Raw genomic sequence first — 10635 nt, forward strand, 5'->3', positions numbered from 1 at the left:
GTTAGATTTTGGGTCGTGACAAGTTGGTATCATAGCCTAGGTTACATAGGTCTCACGAGTCATGAGCAGGTTTAGTAGTCTTGCGGATCGGTACGGAGACGTTTGTACTTATCTTCGAGAGGCTGCCAAACCATTAGGAAAATTCACATTCTTGAATTTTTGTCGTGCAAATCTTTTGATTCTAGTAACCAAATTTCTGTTGTTCTAATTCTCTCACAGATAGTGAGGACGCATACTACGGGGCAGGATGGACAGCCACCAGTACCACCAGTCAGGGCCGCAAGAGGCTGAGGTCACGGTAGAGTCGTAGTAGGGGCAGAGGTGCAACTCGCACCGCAGCTAGGACAACACTTGCATATCCAGCCGCTTTCGTAGTTTAGGAGCAGGCTCCAATTGTGGATGAGCCTGTGGGACCAGCTCAGGCACCACCTGTGCCCATTGTGATTCCAGGTCTTCAGGAGGCCTTAGCTCAGATTCTGACCATGTTTACCAGTCTTGCTCAGGCGTTCTCTTTTCCGGCCGCAACAACCACTTCTCAGGCTGGAGGAGGCACTCAGACTCCCGCCGCCCGCACACCAGAGCAGGTGGTACAAGGACTCCAGACACCGGGGGCACAACCAGCCCAGTCGATTTCAGCTGCTCAGGACTATGTGGTTCCTGCTATGCCCGAGGATAAGTAGCATAGATTGGAGAGGTTTGGGAGGCTCCGACCTCCATATTTCAGTGGTGCAGAGGGAGAGGATGCGCATGGCTTCTTGGACAGGTGTTAGAGGATACTCCGTACAACCAGTATTCTAGAAACTAGTGGAGTCTCATTCTTTACTTTTTAGTTCTCTGGGGCTGCCTTGAGTTGGTGGGAGGCTTATGAGAGGTGTAGGCCAGTCGACGCATTATGCCTTACCTGGCGGCATTTCTCCGTTCTCTTTATGGAGAAGTTCATGCCTCTGTCCCGTAGAGAGGAGCTGCGTAGGCAGTTCGAGTAGCTTCATTAGGGTGATATGTCTGTGACGCAGTATGAGATGAAATATATATTCAAAGTTGGCCCGTCATGCTATCCGGTTGGTTCCCACTGATAGGGAAAGGATCAGGAGGTTCATAGATGGCCTCACTTTTTAGCTGCAATTGCTTATGACTAGAGAGAGAGTGTCTGGTGCTACATTTGATGAGGTTGTCGATATTGCTCGTCAGATTGAGATGGTTCGTAGTCAGGAGCGGGTTGAGAGGGAGGCCAAGAGGCCTCGTGGAGAGGGTGGATTCGGCGGTGTACCTTCTGGAGGTCAGTTCCACCATGGTAAGGATTGTCCTTTCAGACATGCTCAGACGACTCACCTGGTTCGCCGTGGTGCATCATCTGGCCATGGTGCACACAACTATCAGTAGAGCCAGTCTTCATTCGGTGCACTACCAGCTCAGAGTTCATCTCATGCACCATCAACTCAGGGTTCATCTGTGTCAGGACCTTCTAGTAGTTATTTCGGTGCTCGGGGTTCCCTTCAGTCCCCACCGCCATTTGTAGAGAGAGGTTGCTTTGAGTGCGGAGATTTGGGTCATATCAAGAGGCATTGTTCCCGCCTTTTGTTAGGTTCATCTCAGTAGAGGAGTCAACCTTCGATTTCGGCACCAGTTACTTCACCACCCGCCTAGCCATATCGGGGTGGAGCTCAGTCAGCTATGGGTCGCCCTAGAGGGGGAGGCCGATCAGGTGGCAGTTAGGCCCGTTTCTATGCACTCCCATCCAGACCAGATGCCATTGCTTTGTATGCTGTGATTACATGTATTGTCTTAGTTTGCCATAGAGGTGCCTTTGTATTATTTGACCCTGGTCCCACTTATTCATATGTGTCCTCGTATTTTGCTCATTATCTAGATATGTCCCGTGAGTCTCTAGTTTCACCTGTTCATGTGTCTATGCCGGTGGGTGATACTATCATTGTGGACCGTGTATATCGGTCATGTGTGATGACTATTGGGAGTCTGGAGACTAGAGTAGATCTCTTATTGCTTAGTATGGTCAATTTAGACATTATCTTGGGTATGGTGAGTTATCAGAAGTTTTGTTATATGGCCGTGAGCCAAGTGAGGGAGTCTGCTATCTATGATTTGATTGTACGATTTTGCACGGTATTAGTTTTTGGGCTGATGCATACTTGTTGATTGGTTATTATTTGCAGAGGTTGATATCGGGGATGACTTGAGTAAGAAAATTTCTTGAATGTGGGTTATATTGCACTTTATGAAAAAATCATGAAATGATTGAATTGTTATTTTGCAGGATGTAGTGCACACGGAGTGTGAATTTGATCGGTGATGTTGAGGCAGGGTTACCCCTCGAGCGTTGCTGTGCTAATGAGGCACATGTCTTTCAACCCGTTTAGGCAGTGCAATTTAGAATCTGAAATTACATTTAATGGTGCCGGGATTTGCAGTAATTCTATATGATTATGGATTCTACATTTCAGTATAAGAAAGGAAATGGGGGAAATTTTAAATTTATATAAGGTATTTTCGGAGTGAGCGTTACAATTACGGTATTTATAGAGGTACTTAAGAAGAGTATAATGGCTTACGGGCCTTATGGTGGTGTGGTGTTATGTTAGGGTGTCTTGTAGTGAGCTTTGGGTAAGGATCGTGGAGTTCTGTCAAGGAGAAGTATCAAATTGAGGATAATTTAGAAGAAACTCGAAGTAAATAGGACAACTGGGTAGTAGGCTAGACTAGTATGGTGATGGCATGATAGATGTGGCGTGTTGTACATGGATTAAGATTTACATGTACAAGGTGACAGTTCATTCTTGAAGGCAAGTTCACAAATTCTGGACAGAATGGTCAGTGTTGTATATTTAGATGAATGTTATAGTTGCTAGATAATCCCTAAGAGGGGTGCGCGGTTGAAAGGGGCATTGTGTTTTGATTTATAGATGTTCGTTGGTATTGCGATACTCTCCTGGTTGATCGACTGCTGATATTCAATTTTTCTATGTGACACGGAAGAATTTTAGGAGTATTCCTCGTAGGATGATCGTGTATGAGAGATGTGTTAGATATTCTGGCAGTGGAGTTGGGATCAGATATGGAATTCGTGTGTTATATGGATTTGGGGACTGGGAGTTCTCAAGAGTAGTTTGTTCCATGGTTGTGGACTGTGAAGTCATGGCCGAAGCTAGCTAGACGATAGTATGTGTTATGATTCAGTCATTGTGGGTTTTTGGAGGGTTATTTATCCATGTGTGGGTGCCCAGAGTTGATTTGGGGGTCCATTGGTAGGCCCAATTAGGATGTATATTCTATACCGAGTCAGATTGGTTGGCTCCATACTGCTATTGTTGATGGATGTGCCATTCGGTTATTGTTGAGCTTATTCGTGTTTTGATATGTTCGGCGAGTTACTCTTCTATGCTACTAGGGGTTGTGATTCATTGGTTGTATGCACCCATGGTGCAGTTCTATTGGGGCCTTATAGCAGAAATTTGCGCGAGATGGGTATTTGGGTGATGTATGAGTGGTTGCGCATTGGTTATGTTCTTTCGGGTTTATGTGGCATTGTGTTATTTGCTTCTCCATGGTTCTGGTAATGCACTTCGAGTACTTGATGTCGGATTATGCGTGGTTATTGATTTTGAGCATGGTGGCTGAGGTAATTCATGTGGATCAGTGTTTGGATGGGGTCGCATGTTGCGTCTGAGTTATGTTGAGATATGATCCTTGTGTTAGATTCGTGTGTTATGGTTCTACAGTGTGTGATGGGTTCTTAGCATTACGTTGGGGTGGTACCCGTTGGGCTTGCAGGACGATTCTCTTGTTTGAGTCATTTTCGTGATTGAGTACATTAGAAAGGTTGCTTATTGGTGCACAGATTGCACGGATTGTGGATTTAGATGGTATTGGTGTGGCATGTCAGTAGAGTAGCTGGTATTTGAGAAGATGAAGTCGTCGGATCTAGGATGGGTGCTATCAGATTTGATTGTGGCATATTTGGAAGGATAATATCGAAAGTCGGCTTAGGAATTTGCTATGGTTTTTGTCGAAGGAGAGAGAGCTCCATGACTGGTAGATCTAGTGAATGGTTACGAGTCTCTGCGTGTTTCTTTCATCATCGGTGGTGTACAAAGGTTTTAGAATGGATTCTTGTTTGATATGAGATTTATTACCGGCATGGGGTTGTTTCGAGCATCTATGATGATTAGAAATCATTGCTTCGAGCATTTGAGCTTTGTGGTATTTGAAGTTTTGAGAATTTGAGTTATGTTTACGACTTTTGGTAAAACTTGTTCAGACTTACACAGTGTGTAGGTTGCGGGATTCTGACCTTATAAGAAATTCTGGATGTTGGAAATTGGATTTTAAGGCTTGTGGGCTATGTAGAATTAAGAAATTTCAGTTATGTGGTGTTATCTGACCTATATGAGTTAGGGTGACATGGGATCATTGATGTCACCCAAACTCACACCACAAATATAGGTAGTGAGGTGGTCGAAGCAATAATAAAACCCAACGCAAGTCGGGGTCGAATCCTCAGGGAGTTAGAATTGGGATTAAGTATATGCTTTGTGTAATGGTACGATATGCCTTAGATTACACTTCCACATTATTGTTTGTTATTTCTACTTGTACTTTAAACTATTGATTGCAATTATAAAACTAGAAGACAATATTTTTGGTTTTGGTTGTTTTCCAAATGATAAAAGATCTAGGGTCGTGACTTCCACCTAAGTGGTTACCTAATGGGTTGTAAACTATAGGACAAGTTTGATTGGTTGGGGTTGTAATATAGCAATCAGACGCAATTACCCACTCTATACCTCTCGGTAGTTTGAGTGATTTTGTCCAATTTGGCTTTCTCAAGTCCAAATGGGCATTGCACAAAACAAGTGATAAATGCTCAAATCGGGTCTTACTATCTCTAAATTCAACCCTTTAATTGGGGTTATCAATTACTTGAGTTCGTCCCAATTTCTTCTTAGCCAACTTTTCCTAGACTTAGTCTCTCTTTCTCAAGTAGAGACTAAGTCAATTAGGCATGAATCAATGTTTGCAACCATTAATTCTTAAATTCAAGCAAGAACTAGGCTAAATATCACTAACCCAATCACAAACAAGCCCTAAATCAAACATCTATTAAGTACCCACACTAGGGTTGGGACACAACCCTAGTTAGAAATTTAGCTACTCATGAAATATTAAGAAATACAAGAAGAAATTAAGATAGAATGTATAATAATTGATTAGGGAAAGAAAATATAATGTTTAGAAGCTAATCTAGTACAATATTACTCAAAACAGTAAAGAAAAATGGCCCAGGTGCTCTCCCAAAACAAAACTTACCCTAAAAATGACAAAAAGTTCAATTTATACTAAGCTGAAAATATATGACAAAAATGCTCATGCGGAGGTTGTGCGGCTGCATAATTCTGAGTGCGCTCCGCACTCTGATCTTGATTGGTCAATTGGGCCTTCTGCAGTCGCATAAAAGCGGGATGCAGCCGCACTTCATCTAGTTGTGCGGTCCGCACATTTCTGAGTGCGGTCGCACACTTGACTTGGGCTGGGACTTGGACCTTCTTCTGCGGACCGCATAATTATGAATGCGTCTGCACCTTTGAATCTCGCGGCCGCACAATAATAGTGAGGTCCTCACAACTTCAATCAAGCCTCTCTGATTCTGGTCATTTGCGGGCCGCATAATAGTGAGTGCGACCGCATTTGGCATCCTGCGGCCACACAATAATGGTGCAGTCCGCATTTCTTAAGCTTGCCCAAAATTCCAACTCTATGAATCTCTCTTCTACGGCCGCACTAAAATTATGCGATCTGCATACTCTGAAGGTAATCAGACAGGGCTTCTTCATTGTTTGCGGCCGCACTGGCATTTTTGCCTTGTTTTCGTCTTTGTCCAATTTTGACTCTTTTTTGAGTTGATTTTCACTTCTTTGGCTCGTCTCCCAATATTCCTGTGTGAAAGCATATTTTATTAGTTCCCAAGAATACCTTTAAGCATTTTTGAGCTAAAACGCAAGTAAAAGAGAGCAAGTTAGCGGTCAAAATCCCTACTTATCAACTCCCCCAAACTTAAGCTGTTGCTTGTCCTCAAGCAATTAAAACAATTCCCACCTCTACTAGAAAAAGGGATATTTCAGCTGGCCTAAGGTGAATCAATCACACATCAATTGGGACAAACAATTATCCACAACACGTATGCATTATCAACAATGTAATGATTTGACTTTTTGAGTACAATAGTTCTAATGTGACACTAGAGCATCAATAGTTGACTTTATTTATCAAGGAAGCTCGCTCTTTCATGTAGGTTATTTTGGATCCCAAACTCCTCCTCCTATACTCTTGATTAGCATAGCTCACTTTAGAATGTAACACTCGATGCAAGGATTGTGAAATGCTCGCTTATCTCTCTCAAAAGAATGCCACAAGTCCGACTCTAAGTACCATAAGTTTGCCCCTTATGTAAATCACCACTAATGTAAGCTCACTCAACTTGATATCATGTAGGGCTTTTGCATGATGTAATGAAGGCTTTTGTACTTAGGTAGGACTTGTTGGAATAAAATGGTTTCATCTTTCCTTAGGCACTCCATTTTCTCTTTGGCTCATACTTTGTCGACTCTTTGAGTCAATTTCTTTTTTCTCGGGGGAACTAGAGAGATGTAATGTTACTCTTCTTGGTCATGACATTCACTTTTCTCCTCTTCTATTTACTCCATGCCCTTCATCATTGTTTTCTTTGAAGCCCTTCAACTTTCTACCTTATTCACTTTCTTTTTGGTATTTTTCTTTTTATTCTTTCTTTCTTTTCTTTGCCTTCCCTTTTTTTTCCCTTTCTTTCTCTTCTTTGTACCTTTTTTCACTTTCAAACTCCTCGTCTCACCCAAACTTATGTTTTTGCCAATTATTTCTCAAGAATGCTAAGGAAAGATTGGGTGCCAAGAGAGGGTCATTACAAAATGGATAAAGGCTTGTAACGTGGTTATTGAAAGAAAGAAAGCTTAGGCTCAAATGGTTTGACTAGGGATATCATATTGGTAGGCTATGGAAGATTTCAAACGTCAAATCGGATCAAGGAGATCCTACAATCATTTCTCAAGCCATGCTACACTTAGAATTTCGCCTAGAAAAACATTCGGGGCAAGTTCTAGACTATTAGCATGGGAACATGGACTTGCAATTCAATACTTCCCCTTTCATGCTGCTGAATTGCAAAATATACCGGAGTCGAGGGACCATAACAACCCTAGTTAAGATTGAGAATCACAAATGGCTCGACTAAACCACTCGATGACTGTTTAAGTCAACACAAGAATCAAAAGGTCACAACTAGAGTTATTTTATGCTAACAACTTTGTTTTTAACCATAAGGTTGGAGGTAAATGTTTTGGTACCAAGTGAAGCATGCTTGAGACTCTTTTATTCATTACTACTATATTTGCCTAAACATAAAAGAAAACGGACTCAATCCCTTAAGAAGGTTGTCACGCCATCCATCACTGGGAAGAGCCACCCGGGTCTCACAAAATCCACATATGGAAAGAACCGTGGCATTAAGAAAATCAAAGGCTTATTGATCACTCAAACCTAAAAAGAGGCTAACAAATCAAAAAGAAACTACTAAAGTAAATAAGAAGTTATATTACTAAGAAATACAAAGTAAAGAAGCTACGAAATAAACTACGGAAAGCAAGATAAATGAATATACAAACCGCAGTAAAATGAATATATACATAAAGGAGAATGAATATATACATCAAAAGAATGGTAGAATATATACATACCAAAGAGAAAATAAAGATAAAGGAAAAATAGTATGAGAGTTATTACATGCCATATGTCAATGTCAATCAATCAAAATAGACCACCCCCCCGAATAAAAATAAGCATTGTCCCCAATGCTTAACCAAAATAAGAACAGGGAAGGGTAGAGAGTTAAGATAACTCCCTATGTGGTCTCAGTCTGCATGGTATCTCATCATCACCTGGATGAGGGACAACAGGGTTGCTGAGCATCTGGATCATCTCCTCAAAGGTGTGGGTAGTCGCAACCGGCTCCTCAGACTGGCCGACTGCTATATGTGATGCCTCTGGTAATGCTGGTGCTGAAGGTGCTCCCTCCATAAGTAAGTCCATTGGTAGATCTCTGGCAGATGCAATTTTGGCAACCACTTTCCTTAACTTGTCCACTGACCTCTTCGATGCCTGAGACGTTCGCATCTTCTTTGTTTGCTTTCCCAACTCCTCAATGACCTCCCCATGCACCACTAGAGTCTCCATAATGGTCTTCTAGTTGTCCAGAATCTTCTTTAATGTTTCCTCCACTGACAAAGGTACTTGTGGTGCTACAGGGGCAGCTGACTGTGCTGCAACAACACTAGATATGTCATACAGCTTTGAAGTAGCTGCCTGCATCCAAATGTTGAGACTCGCTAATGTCTGGGAGACTCGCAGTGCTGTCTGTGGATAAGTGGATGAAGTTGGCACTCATAATGGCACTAATAATGAAGCTGGTGGTCTAGACGATGACAGTGGTGGCATGGTTGCTGTCCCGGTGGAAGGAGCGATTGCTGTGGAAGGATCAACAGCTGAATCAGTAACTACTCCCGCTGGCTCCTCAGACTGGCTAGCGGAGGTAGTTGCCTTACCCTTGAACTTCGGGTTGTCAGCACCCTGCATGTGGTACCATGAGAAAGGCTTCTTGGCCTTTACTTCTGGATCATATTGCCTCGGGTCCACCTTTTGATCCTTGAAGTATTATGTGAGGAAGTTTGGGTACGGGTATGATCTCTCATCTTTCTGGACAACTAATGTGATGTGGGTAGACATGATGGCACCAACATTAATCTGATACCTAGCCATAATCGAAGCCATCGGGACTGCACGGGGAGGTGGGAGGTTGTTCTCATTTAGGCACAGATCAATGCGGCTGCACATAAATGTTTGCCACCCTTTTGCTTCAAAATTTAGGGTGGCACGAGTTATGGGAACCCCTGCTGTAAGCCACGGAAGTGTTGATCCTTGAATAGCCAAAACTCTTAGCTAGCCACGAGCGAGATGCATCACCCATACCCAGCCTTTCCAAGTATTGGGCTGCCTCCACTTCTTCAAATCGCACATAAGAGTTCAAAGCACATGAGTCAAATCATATTTTCAGATTTCGCACTTTTATCACCTTGGTACCCTTCTTAATGTGAGCCACATTAGCATAAAATTCTTTAACCAAGTGCTCATTTGCATCGAGGGTGCTTTGGGTGAACCATTTCCATCATTTTCTCTCCTGGAGCTGTCTGCGGACATTTGTGTTGTGCTTGTCCCAATCCTTCTTTAAGAATTGTTGCTTATGAGGCCACCATTCTCTAAATTTGTTGAAGGCAGTCAAGCTGACAAATCTGTCTTCCCACATCTCCCTTTTCCTCGACCTCTCTAAACCCCCCACTGTAGCATCACCCCCTCTACCATCGTCCAGGACATCATCATCATCATCATAAACATTTATTGGTTCAGCCGGGGCATATGAGGAAGAGGGCTCAGAATATGGGCTACCCTCTTTCGAACCTTCAGAAGAACTAGCAGCGAAAGATGACTTATCTACCAAGTGGAATCTACCTGGGACTTGTTGTGATTGGGCTTCCGGTTGTGCTTGCACGGAGTTACCCTCAGAAGCTTCCCCATATGGGAGATACTCACTGGTGTCAGATGGTTCAGGAACTCTATTGGCGGTTTATTGCTTGCCTATGGTCCTCTAAATGGCAAGTGGTAGGTTACTCTTGCCGCGGCCTCGGCCTCGGGAGGGTTCTGCCCTCCCTTTTGATGTATATCCTCCACCACGAGATCTAACCATCGCATGCAATTCATAACAATAAGAATCAGTTAGAGTTCGGGTTCATAGAACACGGATATATGCATGACAGTTGCAGGCCAGTTGTGGAAAAATAGAAGAGGCAGTGCAGACCGCACAAAAGTGAGTGCGGTCGCACAACCAAAAGTGCGGACCACACAATTTTGAGTGCGGACGCACATCCAAAAGTGTGGACCGCTCAATTTTGAGTGCGGCCGCATAGCCAAAAGTGCGGACCGCACAATTTTGTGTGCGGTTCGCACAACCAAAAGTGTGGACCGCACAATTTTGAGTGCGGCCGCACAGCCCCAGGTTTAGAATACTGGGCTCTGTGATAATTCATTAGTGCGGACCGCACAATTTTGCCGCGGACCGCACAATTTCACTGCGGACCACATATTTTTGAGTGCGGTCCGCACAATTCAAGCACACAGAAGCCCTAAGTTAAAGGACTTCAGACCGCACAAAAATGTGTGCGGCCAACCAATTTGAATTTTCACGGGCAGTAAACTAGGGTCATGCAATGTTTTCACAATTTAGATATGATTTGCACAAATTGACAAGCTTAAGGGTCTACCGAGTCTCTAATTACAACATACGAGGCTACCCACATGATTTTGAAGCACATATTAAGTACAATTGACATTTATAGGCCTAAAAATAACTAAACTAATCAAAGAAAATAAGAACACAAATTAAGAAGAAAGAACAAAATTTAACATGGATAGAACATATTAGTAGTGAATGATGCAAGTGTGAATCTAACTTGATGAAATGAGGGAAGATTTAGAGCTAAT

This window comes from Nicotiana tomentosiformis, chromosome 5 (genome assembly GCF_000390325.3).
Source record: "Nicotiana tomentosiformis chromosome 5, ASM39032v3, whole genome shotgun sequence".
In the NCBI taxonomy this organism is placed as follows: Eukaryota; Viridiplantae; Streptophyta; class Magnoliopsida; order Solanales; family Solanaceae; genus Nicotiana; species Nicotiana tomentosiformis.